General features: G+C 36.4%; 1 pseudogene; it reads right to left on the bottom strand.

Annotated features, from left to right (window-relative positions):
- Window positions 1-4,154: 4,154 nt before the first annotated feature.
- LOC113329376 lies at window positions 4,155-11,093 on the bottom strand (annotated as a pseudogene).
- Window positions 11,094-14,226: the final 3,133 nt, after the last annotated feature.

Here is a 14,226-nt window from a genome sequence, read left to right as displayed (position 1 = left end):
TGACCATGGTGGGAATAGTAGTTGGGAACGCCAACCTTTTCAAGGTTATGGTTCATATCATAGTGAGCCCAATTACTATCCACACACGAATTTGTCTTACAAGCAGAACTCTTATAATTCCCCTCCTCTAGATGAGGCACGTAGGATAATTGAGTCATCACGTCGTAGGTTACTTGAGTCGACATATGAGTCAAATGAGATAAATGACTTAGTTATGGACGAAAGAATCGCAACCAATAGTGAACCTTCTATACATGATACCATCAGGAAGTCTTGTGAGTGGATTGAGAAGCGTTTGTTAGAGGTGCAGAATGCTCGATATAATGTTTCCAATAGTACCCTTGAAAATGAGGATAGTTATTCACATAATCAAGATAACGAGGTTAGAATTGGTAACACTACTTGTTTAGATGAGGTTCGGTCATTTTCATGTTATTATAAAGATGATTGTGATGAGTTTAGTATTGATGAAGAATCTGAAATATATAGGCATAGTGATGAGGAATATGTTACTCCCAATGAGCTTTATAACGATAATGTTAATTCTAGTACTAATCCAAATAATTTTAATAATTATTCACCTATTAAAAAGGACGAGGATTTGACTAGAAATATCCCTGTTTTAGACGATGTAGTATTTCCTTTTCACAAAGCCAGCGAAGTTTTAGAGGAACGGTTTATTCCGAAAATGCTGTTTTAGAGTCTAGCGACTTAGAAACAATAGTCTTAGACGAAGAAGATAGACCCGTAGAGATGAGTAAAGATGCACTACCTGATAATAACTTAGAAGAATCAATTGACCATTTTCAAGGATCTAATGATCCAGAAATTAGGGAGATTGTGACTAGTCTAGCTAGAGACACTGAAAACTCTAAGTTTGGGGGTGATTATCACCTCCCTAGTGCCTTACCATTAACTCTCAGAAAATCCCCTCACTTGGGCCTTGATATATGTGCCTCCACCATTGTGCCAGATTACCGTCATACTAGCTCTCCCGAACCAAATAATGTCCAAGAAGAATTTCAGTCGTTAGAAACCCATCCTCTAGTTGATGTGGTTAGCCCAGGCAATAACACCCAGATTGACTTTGTTTTCCCACCAAATAGTTTTCTTCCAAATATGGGAACGTTTATATTTAAAATGAGTCGAATATTAAGTTCTGAGACTAAGCCTAAGTACTTTAGGTTAATACAATCGACACATTTTCCTAAGAATTACCACTACTCTCATTGTGGTCAATTATGTAAGTCAAATCTGATTGACTTAGAGGATCCTCAGTTATTTAGGTTATTTTTTTGTGATTCTAAGTTCTTATTTGAGTTTTTCCAGACTCTAGGACCTAATAATTTGGATTCAACCTATGAGGAAATGCATCCGATGAAAATATTTTATTTAGACCCTTTCATATAACCTGAACCTGAGCCACAGTTAGCGATAGTTATCAGGAAACTAGGTAAGGGGCACGCTAGTCTTGTTCATTTTCTTGGTTTACTGCAATTTCCTTTTTTCAGCTCTATTTGGTTTTGAAAACCCACAGTTATTCCGGCTACTGTTATACGGTTCGAGTTGACTAATCCTTTCCTAAGTCTGGCTGAAGACTTTAAACTTAGCAATTATTGGGAGGTAACCCATTCTCATGCAACATGGTAATATCTTTCCTTAACTCTTTTGCTTCAAATGGTAACAGTTTCTCCTTGTTCATGCTTTTAGTTTCATCTTTAGAACATTGAGGACAATGTTAGATTTAAGTTTGGGGGTATGGGAGAAACTTTTTAGTTGCAATTATTAAACTCCAGAGCCTAAAAATTTATGCCTATTAAGGTTTGAACTAACCAATCTAAGTGGATGGGAACATCTTGGTTATAGGAGTTGAGGAACCAATCTGATTAGATGGAAACATCTAAAGAGTCTATTCATAAAAGCACATAGCTCAGGTGTTAGAATTAGAAAAAAAAACATGGTAGTTTCGTCATATCTCGTTGAATCCTAATCCTTATGTTTTTTTTTAAATGATTTGGTGGGGCACACGATTCAAGTTGTTACCATTGCTAGGGTGAAATAGAGTGTTTGATATACAAAAAAAAATAGTAATAAAAAAAAATTGAGACCAGACCATCAGACCAACCGGAATAAATTCAATATAGTCGACCACTGGTGCCCTTGTATATGCCAGTTGTGTTGACCTAGAGTTAGTTTTATCGACCACCGGTCCCCTTGTATATGCCAGTGTGTTAATATTAGTCAGACCGGTATCTCAGTCCATTAGGATAGGTTCACCTTGGCAGAGGCCTTCAAACAGATATGGGAAACACCGCTCATTTTAAACCATCTATTTTTCTCTTTATCCATCTTCTTAATTTTTCCATGTGATTGGTTGACTCCGGTTATGATGTCCATAAACTATCTGATTAGAGCTCCGTCACTTATATTAGTATGCTTGAGTGCAAACTCGTGTACAACAATTGGAATTTCGCATCAGGGTACTTCCTCCTGTAGTCAATGAGAGTATGCCAACCAAAGAGATTCTTTAGTGCCTTCCAAGGTTCTGCGTAGATAGCTAGGGTCTGGAGTATTGGTTTTGTGGGCACACCTCTGGTAAACCCTCCCGAGATTAACTCGGTCACTAGGGCACCTAGTGAGTTAGGTTTTATTTTCAAGATTAGTTTTGCTCGAGGACTAGCAAATAATAAGTTTGGGGGTATTTGATAGAAACATTTTTGTGTCTAAATTGTCCTCAATGTCTGTATTGTTGGAACTCGAATTTTGTACTAATATTGTGTTTTTATGTATTTTTAGGTATTTTTTGGAAATAAACACTTGTGTGGAAAATTCGGCTCGAAAACTACTAAAGGCACCCGGGGGAATTTATTATACGGATCCCAGATTTGGCTAAGGGGCACCCGTATTCTCAGCACCCATGGCTATGTGTAACCCAAATTCATCTTTAGCACCCATCTTCCTCGTTTGAATTTTGGTTTTGGCGGGAACAGGGAGCAGTCAACTGGAAGATTTTAGATCGAATTTTGGAGGGGTTAGAGGTAGACTAAACCTCTGATTCTTGTTGGGTAGACGTGATATGGATATGGGAAGCTATTTTGGTGGTTGGGATCGATCCAGTTGGGCTTGATTCACGGTTTAAATAAATCAGGGACTACGTGGTTGAGAAAAGATACTCGGGATTGTGTCGATGCCGTATGGAAAGATGGCATGCGTTTTCAACGTCTTGACCCATTCCTTGATGATCTGGGAGCATGTTTGGAGCGTGTAAACAAGAAAGGAAAGAAAACAATCCGAGAATATTTTCTCTTTACTACCGAGTCATGGGAAATATTTTGAAGTTATGACGAGATTCGATGCGTGAAACGGATATAAATAGGATGCTCGGACCATAGAGAAGGGTTGTCGAGAGTTTGGGGAGCGAACAGAGGGTTAAAAGATGGAGAAAAATCGAGTTGCGGAGATGAACCAGTTCTGGTGAAGAAGAACACGAAGAAAAACGACCCGTCCCAGAAAGTCGTTGGAAACTATCGCATATAAGCGACAGTTTGCAAAACCTTTCTGACGACTGCGGAATAGTGCCAACAACACCTATATTTTATCGTTCATTCTTTGACGCCTTTTGTGGGCCGCAAAATCCTATTTTACACCATTTTCTCTTTTTCTCTCCATTGTAAACACCATTTGAGCAATAGATAAATCTTTTGAGCGTGTTTTTATCATGATGAGCTAAACCTAACACTGGGACGACGGAGGAGGGTGAATTTCATACACGGGTAAATTTATTTTATTATGTTTATGACTTTTGCATTAATTTAAAATTGAAATATGATTTGAATTAATTGGTTGTTATTTAATTTGATGATGTATGCTTAGCTTAGGTGTTTTGATACATCATGATTAGGACTTACAGTCAATGTTTTGAGAATCTATCTTGGCAAAATCAGAGTCCATGTTAATTTTATTGAGTTTTAAATTGTCAAAGAATATATGAATGAACCTTGTGTAGTGAGTTCGGCCAAATCCTTAGTCTCAGTACCTCTCGCCCACTGTAATATTTTTATGTATACAAATTTATTAAATCTAAAAATTTCATTTCCTTCACAAGTCTGAAACGAATCCCTTACCACTATCACTACAACCATACAAAAAACACATCAAGCACCAGCAGCAGCAGCACCACCGGGAGCATTTGCAACACCAGCATCAACATGACCACCAGCTTCAGCATCACCAGCATCATCAGTAGCACCACCATCAGGAGCAGCAGCTTCTGCTTCAGCCATGGCTTGATATTGAGTCATTTCTTCCCACATACCTTCCATTTCTCCATGGTGATCCCTTTCAGGTGAAATCATGCTTCTCCTCATCCTAGTGAACCTCATGACCTCATGAAACTCCTCCAGTGCAAGCTTGTCAATCAATGCGAGGGCTTGTTCAAGATGGATCTCACGCCCATAAGAAAACTTACAGAGGCTTATTCTGGCACTGGTTGTGGTTTCCTAAGAATATCCTCCAAGATGAGCTCTCGAGAGTAAATGCTAGGTGTTCGAAGTCCATATCTATATATATATATATAAACTAGTTAATAATCGGCACATAATTAAACATATGTAATCTGATTCTTACTACAAAAACATACAGGAGTGATGGTGGTGCTACTTAGAATCGGTTTACAAAAACATACAGGAGTGAAAAATTCTAAAGCACTTATAAACCGATTCTAGTGATGTATTCTCATTTTTCATTTCTAAACCTAGAATCGGTTGATGTTAATCATCATATAAACCGATTACTGTGCATGCTCTTCATGGCCGAGGAACAAAACCCAGAATTGCTTTGTTCGATATGTCAACATAAACCGATTCTGGGTGTAATCAGAGATTTTGATTTTCGAAAATCGAAGATTTAAACATGTAAAACATTGAAGAAATGCAAATCATAGAATGGGTTGATGGAGATTTACCTTTTTCTTGGTTGGATCGAAGATCGTCGGAGAAGAGGATGAAGATTCTTTTTTTAGGGTTTTGAGAATTTGGAAAAATTAGGATGAAAATAGAAAGTTTTTTTAGATTTAGGTTTTTATGTTTTTGGCTTTACTGAAAATGGAAAGATTAGTATTTATATGAAATTGTTTTAGGAATTCATGTGGGGATAAATTAGTATTTTTGAGAAGTTTGTAGCCCATAACAATTTGAGGGAGTGGAAAAGGAAATTTGATAAGCCCAATTAAGTGGCATTGGTCCCAACCAAGGATTTTTTGGGTAGGATATTAATTTAAAAGAGAAAAAATCAAAATGAAAAAAATATTGATAAATAAAATAATTTACTCCAAAATCGTATGTATACCCAAAATGAGGGAGGGGATTTATTCTCTTGTGAAAACCGTAGGTCCCACCCAATAGTTGTAGGAGCCCACCTGAAAACTCTGTGCGGTTTTGAGCCGTTGTGTTGATTCTTTTGATTTATCATTTGTTTGCAGAATAGGGATGGTTTTTAATTAAAAAAAAAAAGGAATCGGGATGGTTTTAGTTTGGAACTTTGGCCTACTTATCGGCATTAACAAGAATGCTATACTACTAATGCCCACAAATCAGAAGTAGGTTTGGATAATACTAATGAAGTGAGTATGCTCAATTTGGGCACTTGGATTGCTAATTTGGAACCACATCCTTAGTGTTGATTTTGCCATTTTTGTTATCTTCATCAGTAATATATACCCATCGTTTTCTTGTATTTTTCTGAAAGTACTAGAAAGGTGTGGCGTTATTTCTTGGGTTTTTGCAGAAAACATTGAAGGCTAATTATTAACCATTGGAAATGGTCTCAAAATAAAAAGAGGAGTATTAGGATAAATAAGATTCCGGAGACACTGATTGGTCGAATATCTAGAATGAGGACAACAGCAGACTGTATAGACATTACTTGCGCAACAATGAGGCAGAGATGCTAAAAATTTCGCAAAAAAAACCTAGCAACTGGTCACCAACTTCCTTAGCGCTCATCTTTCTGGAACATAGTTAGATACAGACTATGGCAAGGATCGGCAGCACACCTTATGTTCTTTGCATCACACATTTGTTGAGTAAGTTCAGGTACTGCTAGTATTCTGTACTGCTGCGACCCCAGAGGTAAGTGGTGCAAAAACAACCACAAAGAAATAGAGATTAAGGAAGAGAATCAGGCTGACAGCTAGCTTGCGAAGATCAGAGTTAAGTTGACCAGCATGTTACCCCACTCATGGTAGTAGAAATGAGATGGTTCAAATCTCCAACTGATCATATCCAAACCAACCTAAAAAACAAATAGCTCATGCATCAGTTCCCAGAAAGCAAAATGTTTATGAAAGTTGTTGCAAAAATCAGGTGGGTAAGCAGCACATTTCTCCCCAGATGAACTTCAAGTCGTAATCATAGAGTTGAGTACATTTGAATTTACAATTACGATGCTAAAAGTGTTTCTACAGATACAAGCTGGCCTAGGTCTCAAATGAACACAACTAAAACCATTATACAACAACGAAATAGTGTTCAGAGGTTGAGAAGTTCATGTGTCATAGTCTGCAGACTCTGCACGGAAATAAACTGAACAATGCTGAGTACACTATAATCGCAATTATAGGGTTTAAAAGGTTTGTGTAAATACAAAGTGGTTCAAGTTTTCAAAAGAAGACCAAAACAGAGACCATTATATTATTACAACACTGATTTGTACAAAAAAATGGTCAAGAGCAGTTACAAGGAGGTTATTATTGTTCAGGAACCCTAATAGAACATGGGTATTGCCAACTTCGATTCTGATAGAACTTAGTTCATTTCAAGTGCAAAATTGGTACCAGAGTACTCCAAGTTATGTGGTATTATACCCCACAACTAGGAGAGCCCCAATGGTAATCGCCAACTTAAAAGTTACAACACCAAACTTAGTACAAATTCAGAGTGAAAACAAAATTGGGTAGAACCAAATGATGCATGTGAGGTATAAGCCATCCAAAATGATGCAGCAATTCTAGTTATCTCAAACAATGACTATAAACTGTTGGTTAAGATGATCATTGATGAACTACCATATATGGATCAAAAAACAGGTTGAGATGTCTATTCAAGAATATACAGGTCCAGTTAAAGCTAAAACTAGTTGTAGTGAAAACATACTGGGGGAAACTGGTGGATCAATAATTTCACACTGATTATGTGTCTAAAATTTAAATTCAGGTAGTTGTTTAGTTCTTTATATAGTAAATTCAGTTGTAGATCACATTTGGCTCTCAGGTTTGCATACTATGTCTATCACCAGAATGTGGATTCCAATTTGAACATCTTAAATATCCGTTGAAGATGGCTTCTAATATCATAACAGTATACAAAAATCCTAATTAGGTTGGACTCTAGGAGGGCACATTTATCAATAGACAAAATTGCAATGGGCAATTGCGGGTAAAAGATTATTCAATTTGAAGATGAATGTAGTTGAGGCAAAAAGTATGGTAGAATTAGGTGAGATCATAAGAGAGAAAATAAAGAGAATTCTCAATGAGCAAAACATTATGTTTCACTATCTTTTAGGAAGATATCCTTATCCAGTAGATGAATACATGGGGACACGGAGAGTGTCAGAATTCGGTATAGACTAGATGACTTTAATATTTTGAGTTAAGGTGATAGACAGATGCTCTTCCCAAATCAGTGACCACAAGGACATTGCTCAAGGACAGCTAGACACCACCTGACCGCCAAAGTGGACCAGGTTCATACATATACAACTCACAGAAAGGCATTGAACTAGTTATTAGCAATTTGGCAAGCATAAAACAAAAGTATTCCACAGCACCCTTGATATCACTCAGGTTCCTACATATATACTATTCAATCATGATAAAAGTCCAATCTAGAAAAGAAAAAAAAGGTAACATCTTTAGATTATTAGCTACTGAACTTCTGTCTTTTGCTTAATTATAATTTAGTAGATTAAACAAATGTTTGTTCCTAAACAAGGCAATCATTTCAGACAAATTTTCACAAACAAACAATCCCTTGCTAAAACATTAAAAGTATATTTACATTAATTAACTATCTTCAGGAAATCCCCTCGAAAACAATACCACTTAATCCTACAGATTCACAAGCAACTAAAGACTAAAGATCACATATAAGCACCAAATAGTGATACCAACTGATGAAACTAAAGGGCATGCACTAATATCATTTTCCTAATCTCGTTCACAAAGTGAAAGTAATAATGGAAAATGGCTTTGGCTTAAAAAGCAATTTTAAACCGCCATTAGAGAGATGATACTTACAGTTTGACTTCCCTGCATTCTCTACAAGTTGATGAACAGAAAGAGTAGCATTACATGGTTCCACAACAGTATCTGAAACCTTGAGTGACGGAAACACCGAGAATCATTCTGTCTGGATATTCTTCTCTAATCTTTGATATAAGTAAAGTTCCCATTCCTGATCATGTACCTCCTTCAATAAATGTCAAACTTGAAACCCTAAAAAAAACAAAAATAAAAAACAAGAAATCATGAATCAAGCTCAATTTTGAGTGTTTCTAGTCGATATAAGATGAAAATCAGAAAATGAAATTAACCTTGTAAGAAATCACAATTCTGAGCTTCTTGACAACCAACATCAAGAACAGAATCAATAAACTCAGCACCTTTCAGTATAATGACCTTCAGCCGGCCCAGTTATTCCCAGATCTAAAGATTTTACAACAATGACCAGATCTAAGTGAGTCCATATACAATACCAGGTTCAAGATCTATTAATACAGCTCTTGGTACATATCTACCACAACTAGCGTCATCATTATAATAAACATCAAGTCTTTCTACTTGAAGATCTAATCTCCATGATACCATCTTCCTGTTTCATCATCTATACCATGTTCTGCACATATTATGTCACAGAATTTCCAATAAATGTAGATGGTATCTACATTCCTTGTGAATTGCTCATTAACTTTATGATACATCTCTTGGATAGGTGTGTAATTTCCAAATAAATGTAGATGCCATTTTTAACCCTTTTGGTGGAATATCACAGACAGTAGACTTCACATTGTTGGGAATCCATTCAACAAAGTGCAGCGAATTTTTGTTCTGAACATTGTTAATCTGCTCACAAACTTCCTTAGTGCTCGTATCTTTCCGCGGAACATAGCTGAAGCAGTTAGACACCGATCATGGCGAGGATCAGCAGCACACCTTATGTTCTTGGCATCACACATTTGTTGAGTAAGTTCAGGTACTGTTGGGGTTCTGCACTGCTGCTACCACAGAGAGGCAAGGGGTGCAAAAGCAACCATAAAGTAGTAGAGACGAGGGAAGGGAATCAGGTCGACTGATAGCTTGTGAAAATCAGAGTTAAGTTAACCAGGGTATCGAAGATAGCATGCTACTCCACTCATGGTAGCAGATATGAGATGATTCAAGTCTCCAACTGATCATATCCAAACCAACCAACAAAAAAAAAGCTCATGCATCAGTTCACAGAAAGTAAAATATTTATAAGTCGTTGCAAAAAGAAGGTGGTCGAGCAGTTCATTTCTGGCCAGATAAAATTCAAGTCATAATCATAGACTAGAGTACATTCGATTTACAGTTACAATGTTAAATGTGTTTTTACTTATATAAGGTGGCTTAAGTCTCAAATGGACATTCCAATCAAAAAGAAAATGTCTCAAATGCACATAACTAAAACCATGGCAGCAATGAAATGTATAAAAGGAAGTGTTCAGAGGTTGAGAAGTTCATGTCTCATTGTCTCCACAGAAATAATCAAACGTAATGCCGAGTACACTACAATTCGCAATTATAGGGTTTAAACGGTTTGTGCAAATACAAGGTGGTTCAAGTTTCAAAAGATCAAAACAGAGACCACTAGGAAATTACAACAGTGCTTTGTATAAATAACATGGTAAAGAGCAGTTACAAGGAGGTTAAAATTGTTCATTGGAATCCTAATAATGGAGCGCAGGTATTAATATTGCCAACTTTGATTCTGATAGAAGTTAAAAGCTAAAACTAGTTTTAGTGACAACTGTTGAGAACATAGTGGGATGAAATAGGTGGGTGAAATCAAAGTTTTCATTTAGTTTCAGAATGAATTAGTGGATTGAACAAATGTTTATCCCTAACCAAGTCAATCATTTCAGACAGATTTTCACAAACAATCAATTCCTTGCTAAAACACTAAAAGTACATTCACAATAATTATCTTTCGGAAATCCCCTGGAAAACAATACCACTTAATCCTACAGATTCACAATAACTAAAGACTAAAGAATCACATACAAGCACCAAATAGTGATACCAACTGATGAAACTAAAGGGCATGCATTAATGTCATTTTCCTAATCTCCATCAAGCAATTTGAAACCGCCATTAGAGAAATGATACTTACAGCTTGTGGTAGTAAGTTTGAGTGAGTGTTCTGAGGCAAATATCATAGAAAGTTTCAGTATCTCAAACCATAGACGCATTCTCAACAAGTTGATGAACAGAAAGAGTAGCGTTATATGGTTCCAAAACAGTATCTGAAACCTTGGGTGGCGTAAACACCGAGAATGTAAGCGTCATCTATCTGGATATTCTTCACTAATCTTTGATATAAGTAAAGTTCTCATTCCTGATCCTGTACCTCCTCCCAAAGAATGACATTTGAGGCCCTACAAAAGTCCAAAAAAAAAAATCATGACTCAAGCTCAGTTTTGAGTATTTCCAATCGATATAAGATGAAAATCAGAAAATGAATTATACCTTGTAAGGAATTGCAATTTTGAGCTTCATGACAAACAACATCAAGAACAGAATTAATCAACTCAGCACCTTCTGTATAACGACCTTCAGCCGGCCCAGTTATTCCCAGATCTAAAGATTTTACGATAAGGAGCAGATCTAAGTGAATCCATATAATACCAGGTTCAACATCCATTAATATAGTTCTTGGTACATATCTACCACAACTAGCTTCATCATTATGATAAATATTAAGTCTTTCTAATTGAAGATCTGAATCTCCATGATACCATCTTCCTGTTTAATCATCTATACCATGTTCTGCACATATTACTTCCCAGAATTTCCAATAAATGTAGATGCCAATTTAACTCTGTTGGTGGAATTTTTGTTTTGAACAATGACCATCTGCTCGTCAACCTCCTTAGTGCTCATCTTTCTACAAACAGTTAGATACCAACCATGGCGAGGATCAGCAGCACACATTATATTCTTGGCATCCCACATTCCGTGAGTAAGTTCAGGTACTGTTAGGGTCTGTACTGCTGCGACCCCAGAGAGGTAAGAAGTGCAAAACCTAGAGACGAGGGAACGGAATCGGGTTGACAGCTAACTTGCGAAGATCATATTAAGTTGACCAGGGAACCGAAGACAGCATGTTACCCACTCATGGCAGCCGAAATGCAACTGATCACAACCAACCCAACCAAAAAAATAGCTTATGAATCATTTTCCAGAAAGTAAAATGTTTATGAAAATCATTGCAAAAATCAGGTGGATTTGAATTTACAACTAGGACGTTAAAGGTGTTTTTACAGAAACAAACTGGCTTAGGTCTCAAATGAACATTCCAATCAAAAAGAAAAAGTCTCATATGAACATGACTGAAACCATTACAGCAATGAAATGTACAAAATAAGTGTTCAGAGGTTGAGAAGTCCACGTATCATTGTGACATTGTCTCCACAGAAATAAATCAAACATGCCAAGTACCCTACAACCACAGTTATAGGGTTCAAAAGGTTTGTGCAAATACAAGGTGGTTCAAGTTTGAAGTTTCAAAAGATCAAGACAGAGATCATTATATAATTACAACAGTGTTTTACGCAAGAAAAATTGTCAACTACAGTTACAAGGAGGTTAAATTGTTCAGGGAATCCTAATAATGGAGCACGGGTATTGCTACATAGAACTAGTTCATTTCATGTGAAAAATTGGTCCCAAAATACTCCAAGTCATGTGGTATTGTGCCCCACAACTAGGAGAGGCCCAATGGTAATCGCCATTAAAAGTTACAACTAAAAATCGAGCAAAATAAAACCAAACTCGGCAAAATTTCAGTGTGAAACAAATTGATTAGAACTAAATGATGTAAGTGGGGTATAAGCCAGCTACAATGACACAGCAAATTCTGGTGATCTCAGACAAAGACTACAAAATTCAAGTCATAATCATAGAGTTGAGTACATTTGAATTTATAATTAGGATGCTAAAAGTGTTATTACAGATATAAGGTGGCTTAAGTCTCAAATGAACATAACTATAACCATTACAGCAATGGAATGTACAAAAAAAAGTGTTCAGAGGTTGAGAAGTTAATGTCTCATTTGTCTCTGCAGAAATAAATCGAACATAATCCCGGGGACACTACAATTCACAGTTCCAGGGTTTAAAAAGTTTGTGCAAATACAAGGTGGTTCGAATTTCAAAAGGCCAAAACAGAGACCATTATATAATTATAACAGTGGTCAAGAGCAGTTACAAGGAGGTTAACATTATTGTTCAGGGACTCCTAATAATGGAGCATGTGTATTGCCAATTTTGATTCTGATAGAACTTAGTTCATTTCAAGTGCAAGATTGGTACCAGATGACTCCAATTCATGTGGTATCATACCTCACAACTAGGAGAGGCCCAATAGTAATCACCAACTAAAAAGTTACAACTTAAAATCGATCAACCAAATTTATTACAATTTCAGTGTGAAAAAAAAAATGATTAGAACCAAATGATGTAAGTGGGGTATAAGCCAGTTAAAATGAGGCAGCAAATTCTGGTTGTCACAAACAAAGACTACAAATTGTAGGTTAGGATGATCATTGATGAACTGCCATCTACAATCAAAAAACAGGTTGACATGTCTACTCAAGAATATGTAGGTCCAATTAAAAGCTAAAACTAGTTGTAGTGTCAACTGTTAAGAACATATTGGATGCAATAGGTGGGTCAATAAATAATACTTGCACTTGCATGTGCTCCCCATTAACATATTGGTTAAAGACAAGAAGCAATTGACACCATCTAATGAACGAAAAGGGCAACCAATAGAGAAAAGATTTGTTTCAATCACGTGATGAGATCAGAGAATAAAAGGAAAGCATAAAGATACCCACACCACAAAAACAAAAGTATTCCAGGTTACCCCTGATACTTCAACATATACTACTCACACATGATCAAGGTCAAATCTAGAAAAAAAAAGGGTAATATATAATAGACTAATAGCTAGTGAGCTTCTCTGTCTTTTGCTTAACGTTTATATATTCAGACAGAATTTCACAAACAAACAACCCCTTGCTAAAACACTAAAGTATGTTCATAATAATCACCTTCCAAAAAATACCTTCAAAATCAAAACCACTTACCTATACACAAGTTCCTAATCTCCTTCACAAAGTGACAGTAATAATGGAAAACAGCATTGGACTAAAAGGCAATTTGACACCGGCATTAGAGAGATGATACTTACAGATTGTGGTAGTAAGTCTGGTGAACAGAAAGAGTAGCAGTATATGGTTCCACAACGGTTGGGTGACGGAAACACCGAGAATCATTCTATCTGATATTCTTCTCTAAACTTATATACAAGTAACGTTTCCATTCCTGATCATATACCTCCTCCCAACAAATGACACTAACAACCCTAAAAAAATCCAAAAAAATAAATAAATATTTAAAAAAAAAAAATCATGAATCAAGCTCAATTTTGAGTGTCTCCAATGGGTACAAGATTAAAATAAATTATACCTTCACCATAAGGACCAGATCTAAGATAGTAGCAGGTTCAAGATCCATTATTAAGTCTTTCTGATTGAAGACCTGAATCTCCATGATATCTTCCTGTTTCACCATCTATACACCAAAACACTGTTACTTCCCAGATATTTGCACCACATTGACCTCCTTGGATGTGCAAGATTTCTCTCATTTCTGATTAATTTCTAGGGGTTTTATTTTGGAAATGGAGAAGAGGAAAAGGGGGGAGAGCTCTTTTCTCTGGGGAGAGGGAGACGAGGAAGTGAAAATGAAATGAGATTAGATACGGAGATTTTGTATGAAGTTGCCGCGTGTTGAGATTTTGTATGAAGTTGCCACGTGCTAAAACCTGTACTCGAAAAGTCAAAAGAATTCGGTTTGGCTGTTAAATTTCAAAACAACTTTTAAAAGTCTGATTTCTGGAAAAACAGAAGCAAATTTGTATC

This window comes from Papaver somniferum, unplaced genomic scaffold (genome assembly GCF_003573695.1).
Source record: "Papaver somniferum cultivar HN1 unplaced genomic scaffold, ASM357369v1 unplaced-scaffold_116, whole genome shotgun sequence".
NCBI classification, from domain to species: Eukaryota; Viridiplantae; Streptophyta; class Magnoliopsida; order Ranunculales; family Papaveraceae; genus Papaver; species Papaver somniferum.
Note: the sequence above shows the minus strand (reverse complement) of the source record. Positions and strands in the feature narration are given on the sequence as shown.